The sequence below is a fragment of the Chiloscyllium plagiosum genome, chromosome 9, assembly GCF_004010195.1.
Source record: "Chiloscyllium plagiosum isolate BGI_BamShark_2017 chromosome 9, ASM401019v2, whole genome shotgun sequence".
Taxonomy (NCBI): domain Eukaryota; kingdom Metazoa; phylum Chordata; class Chondrichthyes; order Orectolobiformes; family Hemiscylliidae; genus Chiloscyllium; species Chiloscyllium plagiosum.
The window spans coordinates 72365376-72375963 of NC_057718.1; the positions used below are offsets into that span (position 1 = coordinate 72365376).

General features: G+C 41.6%; 1 protein-coding gene across 1 annotated transcript in view; it reads right to left on the reverse strand.

Moving 5' to 3' along the window:
• serac1 (serine active site containing 1) overlaps positions 1-5372 on the reverse strand; it is a 141888-nt gene extending 136516 nt beyond the window's left edge. The window contains exons 1-2 of the mRNA XM_043696192.1: positions 5339-5372; positions 1856-1992 (exon numbers count right to left, since the gene is read on the reverse strand). The gene's annotated coding sequence lies outside the window, so the exon portion shown is untranslated. The remainder of the gene's footprint in view (positions 1-1855; positions 1993-5338) is intronic.
• Positions 5373-10588: the final 5216 nt, after the last annotated feature.

The window sequence follows — 10588 nt, forward strand, 5'->3', positions numbered from 1 at the left end:
CGTTTCGTCCCCTGTCTAAGTGACATCCTCAGTGCTTGGGAGCCTCCTGTGAAGCGCTTCTGTGATCTTTCCTCAAACCACTACAAATGCTGTCACCTAGACAGGGGACAAAACATCTGCAACACAAATTCCCAGCTTGGCGAACAGAACCACAACAAGATGAGGACAGTTAGGGAATACTGCCATAACCCAATAGTTATCAATACTGTTAAAGCATGGAGGGTAATTCGACAGAGGCAAGGCAATATAGGCAAAACATCTTCTCTTACACCTATAGTGGGTATGCCAGGTTTTCAATCGGGGATGATCGATTCATGATTCAAACAATTGGCAGCTACGGGTATGTCTTGCATGGGCGATTTATTTGAGGGAGACACAATGATGTCATTTGATCAGTTAGCTATCTACAAGGGACCCCTTTCTTTCTTTCAAAGTTAGGGATTGTATTTAAAACAAGACTACACTTTTGACTGATCTCTACAAATCCAAAATAGACAGGAGGGTGCTGAGTGCAAAGAGTGCACTTTCTGTCTGCACTTTATATCATCAATTTGGGAGGGGGGAGGAGCCTTAGAGGAGTTCAAACGACTCTGCAGTGTGTGGGAGAGAGCGCGAGGTGTTGAGGTCTCCTCACAGGCATGGGAAGATGTTTCTGAAAATGCAAGTAAGATATCAATTTGCATTAGAGCCCGTGCTTTACAGTTGAAGATTCTCCACAGGGTCCACTTGGCTCCGGATTAGATTAGATTACTTAGTGTGGAAACAGGCCCTTCGGCCCAACAAGTCCATACCGCCCCGCCGAAGCGCAACCCACCCATTCCCCTACATCTAACCCTTACCTAACACTACGGGCAATTTAGCATGGCAATTCACCTGACCTGCACATTTTTGGACTGTGGGAGGAAAGCGGAGCACCCGGAGGAAACCCACGCAGACACAGGGAGAATGTGCAAACTCCACACAATCAGTCGCCTGAGGCGGGAATCATTTGTCAAAATTTAAACCAGGGGTATCTTCAACATGTCCCAAGTACAAAGTTGGTATGGGCACTCTTACCCATTGGTCCTGTGATAGGCTTCAAACATACCGGAGTGCTGTGGCAGGTGCAATGGAGGGGATTTCAGAAGGGTGGAGAAGGACCCGATCTTCTTCTTGGCCTGCCCAGTTCCCTGTAGATGCGCATAAGAAAAAAAACTTTCCAACATCCTCACTGGCGGCCTTTTTTGGAATACCTAGAGACAGATTTGTCTGCCACACTAATAAGGTCTTTTACATAGCCGTAATGATTGTGCTTTACAAGTCCAATATCCAGAGAGGGGGAACTGCGAATGTATGAATATGTAAAACTAATGCTCTCGATATTCAAGAGTGAGTGTTTTGTTTGGCTGAGCTATTATTATTTATTAGTTTGTTGTTGATTATTATTTATTTAGTTAAATAGTTAGTTGTTTTTTTTTTAAATATGTATTTTTCTATACATATTTATTCATTTGTACAGGAGGGCAGTTTGGGTTTTTTACATTTTTTTGGTGTTCCTTCTTTGTATTGTTTTGAATTGTTTTTTTTAAACATTTTTATTGAAAAATAGATTTTTAAATATTACAACAAATGCAATGCAAAACAATACAACTGATTCACTAATAGCCTTTAGGGAAGGAAATCTGCTGTCTTTACGGACCTGATTTATATTTGAATCCATACCCTAAACTTCTACATTCCACGAACAAATTACAAAACAAAATTGCTCAAAAGTTAGGGGGTCACTGGAATAATGTCAATAGTAACAAGGCCACGCTTGCACAAATGTTATACATGACTCCAAAGTAGTGAATTTAACATAAATGATAGGACTCACCCTCCAATCCTTGCTTTTCTAGTAGAATGGGATACACATAGACATACGACTTCAGCTTTTCTTGTTCTACAGCTTGTGTGTCAAGCGTCACGCTTTCTCCCAGTACCAGAGTTTCATAGGAAATGAATATGCAGCCACTAAAGTAGGCAAGCGAAAAGGTTAATTCACTTCAACAAATTGCAAAACAATGTTATTCTTTTCAAGGGTTACTTTAATCATTCAATTTCTTCATAAAACCTTTCCATACCTAGATGCTAAATGAGCCAACAGAAAGTTCTTGAAAATACAACAAACTAAAATGGTCTTTCAATACCCGAATAGTCAGGCCCAACTAAAACCTTGCAAGTGCAAGTTTTATAAACTTCAGTATCAACCCAATATGTAGAAAAAAATAGCTGAATCTTGTGAACATGTGGATATACAATTGGTGAAGGACTTCAGCGTCCATCATGATGATTTGCTTGGTAGCAGTTCGGAATTAAGATAGCTCAGTTCTGAGGAGCATATTTGACAGACTGGGCCTGCAGGAGATAGTAAGAGAACAAATAAAGGGGAAAACTTACTTGACCTCGTCACCACCCATCTACTTATTATATCATGGCAAGCTCGCAGCAGAATTGCATATATCTCAATATGTACTGTCAAGATCCAGTATGTCCTTCACTCTATAAGTACCATCAAGATAGAAGACAGCAAAAACAAAGTGCTGGAGAAAATCAGAGGATCTAGCAGCAATCAGATGTTAATGTATTTGGAATTGAAGGAGGCAGGGAAATTATTTATGCTGTGGTCAAATAGGTTGGAAGAGCATCAGGAGATTACATAGAACAGTACAGCACAGCACAGGCCCTTCGGCCCTCGATGTTGTGTTGGCCTTTTATCCTACTCAAAAATCAGACTAACCTACACACCCCTCAATTTATTGCCATCCATGTGCTTGTCCAGCAGTCGCTTAAATGTTCCAAATGTATCTGACTCTACTAGAACCGCTGGCAGTGCATTCCACACTATATAAGTAAAGAACCTACCTCTGACATCTCTCCTAAACCTTCCTCTGATTACCCTAAATTTATGTCCCCTTGTGATAGCCATTTCTGTCCTGGGAAAAAGTTTCTGGCTATCCACTCTATCTATGCCTTTCAACATCTTGTACACCTCTATTAAGTCACCGTTCATCCTTCATCCCTCCAATGAGAAAAGTCATAGCTCTCTCAGCCTTTCTTCATAAGACATGCCCTCCAGTCCAGGCAGCAGCCTGGTAACTCTACAGACCTGCAGACTAACCTCGCAGCTCTTAAACTCAATCCCCCTGCTAATGAAAGCAAACACATCATATGCCTTCTTAACAATCCTATCAACCTGGGTGGCAGCTTTGAAGGATCTATGGACATGGACTCCATGGATCTCTAATTATAAAAGGTTATGCCTCAGTTACAGAGTGCTAGTGAGACTACATCTTGAATACTGCGCTCAGTTTTGACATCCTCACCTAAAGAAGAATGAAAATGCATTAAAGGCAATTCACAGAAGGTTAACTAGATTGACACCCAGAATGACAGGCAGAGGTGGGTACTGCAGATGCTGGAGATTAGAATCAAATTTAGAGTGATGCTGTAAACGCACAGCAGGTCAAGCAGCATCCGAGGAGCAGGAAAACCGATGTTTCAGGCAAAAATGACATTCCCGATGAAGGGCTTTTCCCCGAAACATCGATTTTCCTGCTCCTTGATGGTGCCTTACCTGCTGTGCATTTCCAGCATCACTTTAATCTTGACACCCAGAATGAGCAGACTGTCTAATGGGGAATCATTAGACAGGCAGATCTTATTTTCACCAGAGTTTAGAATAGCAAAGGGTGAATTGATTGAAGTTTCTATTAATCTGAATGGTCTGGACAAGATGGATGTAGAAAGATGTTTATTTACTTCTGTGAATGAACAATGAGATTACCCTTTTATGATAAAAATGGAGAGAGTTTTGTTTGGAAGATTGTGCAGCTTTGGAAAGCTTTGCCTCAGAAGATAGTGGAGGCAGGACCATTGAATATCTTTAAGGCAGAAGTAGATTGATTCCTTTGCCTAACAAGAATCTAAGGTTATGGGGATGCATGTGAAGGTGCAATGTATAACACAAACTAATCAGCCATTATCCTCTAGGGGTGGAGCAGGCTTGAAGAGCTGAATGGTCTACTGCAGCTCGTAATTCGCACATTCATATATTCTGCGAGCTACAATGATCCGAGTTTGACAAGCATAAATTTCCATTAAGTCTATCTTCACTCAGCTCAGTCCTATCATTTATTTTTTAACTGTTCTGCTGTTGTACCCTTCATTGTAGATTCCTTCCTACCAATGTTAGGTCAACACATCTGTAGTTTTGCCTTTGCTCTCTTCCTTCGTTCTAAAACAGTGGGATTACATATGCCACCTTCCAATTAACATGGCCCAAACCACCAGGTCCAGAGAATTTACCTCCTTTAAATTGTATGCAAATCGCTGGTGCGTTTTTGTTTCATACATATTAATATCCTTCAATTCTTCATCAAATCTAGCCCTTAGATTTATCATTATTTTTCGGAGCTATTAGTATTTTCCATTGAATGAAGTTGCTGTCACTGAATCTATTATCATCAATATCCGGTGATTTAAATCTGTGGCCTTCTGATTCGGAGAGAAGGCTGATACCTACTGACTACCAGCTGGTTTGGGTATATGGCTATCACCAACACTGTGGTAGTTTGGGAAATCCATCCTTGTTGGGCCAGTACTCAACTAACACTGCTCAGAGTCAAAGGAGTTGACAATGTCATGCTGGAATCAGGCTGCAATTTCATTTATCTGAAACAGATCAGATGTTTCCTGCCTCTGTGTCAAAAGCAAAGACAATGTCCAAAGAATCTGTCCCTAGTGGACGTTTACTACCAACAATTGGAGTCTAAGACCTTTGTCCTTGGTTACTGATAGCTTATTGCTCTAGGGGTTGCATCAAGGGGACAACTATCTAGTTCTTGGTTAACTATCAACTATCTAGGTCAGGATAGGCATCAACTTGTGCAGAAAGGAGCACGAGAAAGCTAAACAGCACTCATAGGTTAAATGAATGAGTGGAAAAATTGTTTAATGTCCTCCAATATGGCAAAATGAGAATCATTCATTTTTCATCCAAGACAGACTGATTGGAGAAATTCTTAAATGATGTGAAACTCAGTACTATAGGAGGAAAAAGACTTTGGAGTTCAAGTACACAAATCATCAAAAGTAGTAGACAGGTACAAAAAGCAATTGAAAAATACAAATAGAGGCCTCTTTTACAAAGGACATGAAATACATAGCATTGAAAGTTAAGTTTCAGTTCCAAGAATCATAGAATTATAACACCACAGGTAGAGACCACAGGCCTGTCATGACTGCACTGGTTTTAATACTCGCATTCAAAAACAAACAAAGCAACACAATACAGTCAAGTGATCATTCAAAAACTTACCCTACAATAATTGGCCCAGCATATTGTCCAATTCTTCCTGCCAAAGTATTTAGAAAATAAAAGAATTTTAGCATTTTAAATTCAGAAGAGCACTATCATTAGGTCAAGAATTAAATTGATTCACACAATTTTTTTATGAAAAGCACAAATCTGGCAGATCGAAACTTTTCTAATATAGGACCAATTTACAGCCTTTTAAAACACAGGATGGTTACAGCGTAAAAGGCCATTCATCTGATCATGTCCATGTTGACTCTGCAAGAACCACTCTCATCCATTGTACATTACCAACCCCCTCACCCTCCATAACCTTTGCAGAGCTAATGCGTAATCTCATGAATATCTCTTCAGATAACTGAGCAGTTTCATTAGGAGGCATTGACTGAATCTGCCTATAACACAATTAGTTCATTCTCGATCCAATCATACATAAAACTGTCTTTCCTTCAATCATCATTGTCTCTTCTGCCAATTACTGTATATCAGTGGTTTTTGGCTTGCAATCTTCCTGACCAGGTTTTTCATAATTTTGAGCAGTTCAATCAAATCTTGTAGCTTTTGCTTCTCCAATGAGCTTCAACTTCTCCAACTCATCAGGCGACTCTACTTCACGAATCTGTCCTGCATCTTTTAAAATATGTTAAATGACATTATTGCGATTACAGAGACTTTTTGACGAGGTGATGAAGATGATTGATGAGGAAAAAGCAGTTGATGTTGTCTGCACAGACTTCAGTAAAGCCTTTGACAAGGTCCCTCATGGCAGACTGGTACAAAAAGTGAAGTCACATGGTATCAGGATGAGCTGGCAAAATGGATACAAATAGCCATAGGAGACAGTGGGTAGCAATGGAAGGATGCTTTTCGGAATGGAGGACTATGACTAGTGGTGCTCCATAGGCCTCTGCTGTTCATGATCTACATAAATAATTTGAAGAAAAATGTAGCTGGCTTAATTAATATGTTTATGGATGATGCAAAGATTGGTAGAGTTGCAGATAGTGAGGAGGATTGTCAGAGGATACAGAACGATACAGATTAGTTGGAGGCATGGGCAGAAAAACGGGAAGATGGAGTTTAATCCAGACAAATGTGAGGTGATGCATTTTGGAAGTTCAAGTACAGGTGAAAATTATACAGTGAGTGGCAGAACACTTTGGAGTATTGATGCGCAACACTAGTCCAGGCAAAAGGTTGACTGAAACAGAGTTTGTTAATGAAGTTTCGACAGCATTCAACAAAAAGATCTCAGTTATAAATTTGATTGATTTAACGAAAAGAAACCAAAAGATTCAGACTTCAAGTTCTCATCTTAGCTTAAGGAAATCTGAGAAAAAGGGCAAGGAATCCAGGACAGCTCAGCATGGACCAAGACCTGATAATAGCCACATTTTCATGAATTCAGTCAGGCCAGACCTATTATTATATCAACCGAAAGGCAGAAATTATGCAATCAGAAATCATGAGTGCAGTACCTATGCATCAATGACATTTAAGCAGAGGAGGAAAACTTGAGATAAGGGTGAGGTACCCATGTATCAGTTGCCAGCTCAAAAGGTCGAAGAGTGAGGTGTTGGAAAAGCACAACCAGTCAGGCAGCATCTGAGGAGCAGGAGAATGGACGTTTCAAGCATAAACCTTTCATCAGGATTGAGGCATGTGGCCCAAGAGGCCTGAGAGATAATTGAGAGGGGAGGTGGGGTTGGGGAAAGGTAGCTGAGAATGCGATAGGTAGATGAAGGTGAGGGTGAAGTTGATAGGTCAGAGAGGAGGTTGGAGCGGATAGATGGGAACGAAGATGAACAGATAGGGTAGCCCAAGAGGGCAGTGCTGAGTTGGAAAGTTGAATTTGGGATGGGGGGGGGGGGGGAAAAGAAGGGAAATGAGGAAACTGGTTAAATCCACATTGATCCCATGTAGTTGCAGGGTCCCAAAGTGGAAGACGAGGCCTTCTTTCTCCAGGCATGGGGTGGTTAGGGCACGGCAGTGGAGGAAGCCCAGGACTTGCATCTCCTTGGCGGAGGAAGAGTTCAAGATGTGGATTTAATGGAAGCTCCATGGATAGACAAGTATCAACAACTGTCCATATATGGGAGATGGGAAATATTGCATTAATACATGGCAGCAGGAGTTTCGATATGGGGACAGTCACTGGCAGGAACTTTAGGCATGATTAGAGGGTTTTAAGATTGCATGTGTAGGGTAAGGGTACTTTGAGGAGTTTGGGCAGTGAAGCGCTGTGATAGGACATAAAACAGTGCAGCACAGTACAGGCCCTTCAGCCCACAATGTTGTGCCAAGCATTTATTTTAATCTAAAATCAATCTAACCTACACACCCCTCAATTTATTGCCATCCATGTGCTTGTACAGCAGTTGCTTAAATGTCCCTAAGGTTTCTGACTCTACTATCACCGCTGGAAGTGCATTCCACACGCCCACCATTCTCTGTGTTAAGAACCTACCTCTGACATCTCCCCTAAACCTTCTTCCAATCACCTTAATATTGTGACCCCTCGAAATAGACATTTCAGTGCTGAGAACGAGAGGCTATCTACGCCTCTGATTATCTTGTACACCACCATCAAGTCACCTCTCTTCTTTCTTCTCTCCAATGTGAAAAGCCCTAGCTCACTCAACTTCTGTTCATACGACATGCCCTTCAATCTTGGCAGCATCCGAGTAAATCTCCTCTGCACTCCCTTTAAAGAATCCACATCCTTTTTATAATGAGGCAACCAGATATGGGCACAATATTCCAAGTGTGGTCTAACCAGGGTTTTACAGAGCTACAGCAAAACCTCGCAGCTCTTAAACTCAATCCCCAGTTACTGAAAGCCAAAATACTACATGTCTTCTAAACAACCCTATCAACTTAGGTGGCAACTTTGAGGGATCTATGTACCTGGACCCCAAGATCCTGCTGTTCCTCCACACTGCCAAGAATCCAATCTCACCCTATACCCTGTATTCAGCATTCAAATTTGACCTTCCAAAATGAATCGCTTCACATTTATCCAGGTTGAACCCCATCTATCTCTTCTCAGCCCAGAGCTTTTCAGCCCTACATCCTGTCAATGTCTTGTTGTAGCCTGCAACACCCCTTGACACTATCTACAACACCACTGACCTTTGTGTTATCAACAAACTTACTAACCCACCCTTCCACTTCTTCATCCAAGTTATTTATAAAACTACGAATAACAGAGGCCCAAGAACAGATTACTGCGGGGCACCACTGGCCACTGATCTCCAGGCGGAAAACTATACATCCACTACCACTTGCTGTCCCCTTTCAACCAGCCAATACTGTAGTCAGACGCCAAATTTCCATGTATCCCATGCCTCCTATCTTTCTGAATGAAAATGCTTCTTCATCCTTAAAATAATTCTCTATTTAAATTTGTCCACCACAGTTTCAATTTCACAATTGCATTGATTCTGCCTGATTGAATAGACTTTTCTCCCATTGTCAGTGCCCATTTTTTTTCCTCCTCAATATTTCCTGGTTCTTACACTTTGGGAGAGAGTTTATTCCTCGGCCATCCAGCCTCAGAGGCTGAGAGTTCCTGATGCAGGTAGATGGAAAGCTTGTCTTCGGGCTCTCATACTTTAGAGAGTTTAAAGATAAAGAAGAAATCATAAAATATCCCTCCCGCTCACTCCCCCTCATTCAAGCCATTCGATTTGTTTTTATCCATTCCCATGGCCCTTAATACTTTCCATGTGTCACTAAGACAATTTACTCAACAATCCTCCACCACAGTCCCTCAAACTCCCTCTGCTTATTTAGCCAGTGACATGGTCATTTATAGCCTTTGTGCTATCCTATGCTCACCTACTATCCTCCATAACTCCTCAGACCCGTCTCACCCTATACCCCAATTATCCCCATGAACATTTATAGTCCCATACAAGCTCATTTCCCCAAAACATCATCCTTTGTCCTTCTCTGTCCATGTAAATCCACATAGCATCCACAATGGCAGACCTCAGGACGTGTACTCGCAATTGATGATGTCACTTTAGAGAAAGAAAACACACATGCTGGTAACAAGTAAGTTCCTTCAAAAAATCTGCAAACGCCTATGGGCACAATATGCTCAAACTAGTTTGAAGATGGGAAACCAATGCCATCCGCGAACAAGTGTATTTCCGACATGAATGCCTCTGGAAACAGGTATTACCATGATGTGTCAAATGCAAACCACCTCTCAGCACCCAACAAGTCAGAAGAACAGTAGAACAAAATGCCGCAGAATGTTACAAGAAATGATACCCACAACCGACTCCACAAATACGAATGGGAAGCTTTGCGCCAAAAAGCTCTGTATACCAACATAACTGACCATGAGTTGACAAGTACATTAGACCGAGTCATCAACACTAAACAACAGTGGACCAAGACAAAGAAAAGACTAGCCCTTCAAGAAAAACCTGGACAAATTCACAAGCAACAGACAATTCAGAAGCTTGGATAAAAAAAAACCTGTGGGACCGACCATTCACATACACAGAAAAAGCAGTCTTAGTACGAGGGATGAGCTACAACTACAGTCACGTGGACAAAATGGACTTTCTAGCAGCACTGGAATCAACCCTGAAAGACAATGGACTTAAGTAAGAAATCCAGCAGGCCATCAGACAGACTGTAGCACCAACACTAAGCAGGAAGAAAGAAAGGTACACTCTCAACACACTGGAATGGAAAGCCCTGGAAGGACTCAGAAAAGACAGAAATGCTGTAATCATACCGGCAGACAGAGTGCATCACCGTCATCCTGAACAAAACATAGTACATTGAAAAAGCAAACACACTACTCGCAGATACCAACACCTACCAACAGGAGGCGATGGATCAGACTCCACAGCTAGAAAACCGAATGACAGCTGCACTGAAGAAACCCCACAAGGCAGGTGAAATTAACAAAGAATGAAACCTGGTAGATCCAACACACTCCATTTCTACAGGTTACCAAAGGTACACAAACCAGGGACCCCCAATCAGATCCGTAGTCTCATTTCCCAGCATTTCAACATCAACCGGAATACCTAATAGAAGACTCACGCCACTCCATCCACTCCACCCAGCAATTCCTGAACATCAAAGACACCAAAGTGGGTGATGACGTGGTCATGATTTCTTCAACATGATGGCCCTATTCACATTAATAAACATCACCCTGGCCAAAGAAACACTGGCCTCACTAACACAAACACCAGACAGCACCAACTCAATCAGCAAGGACAG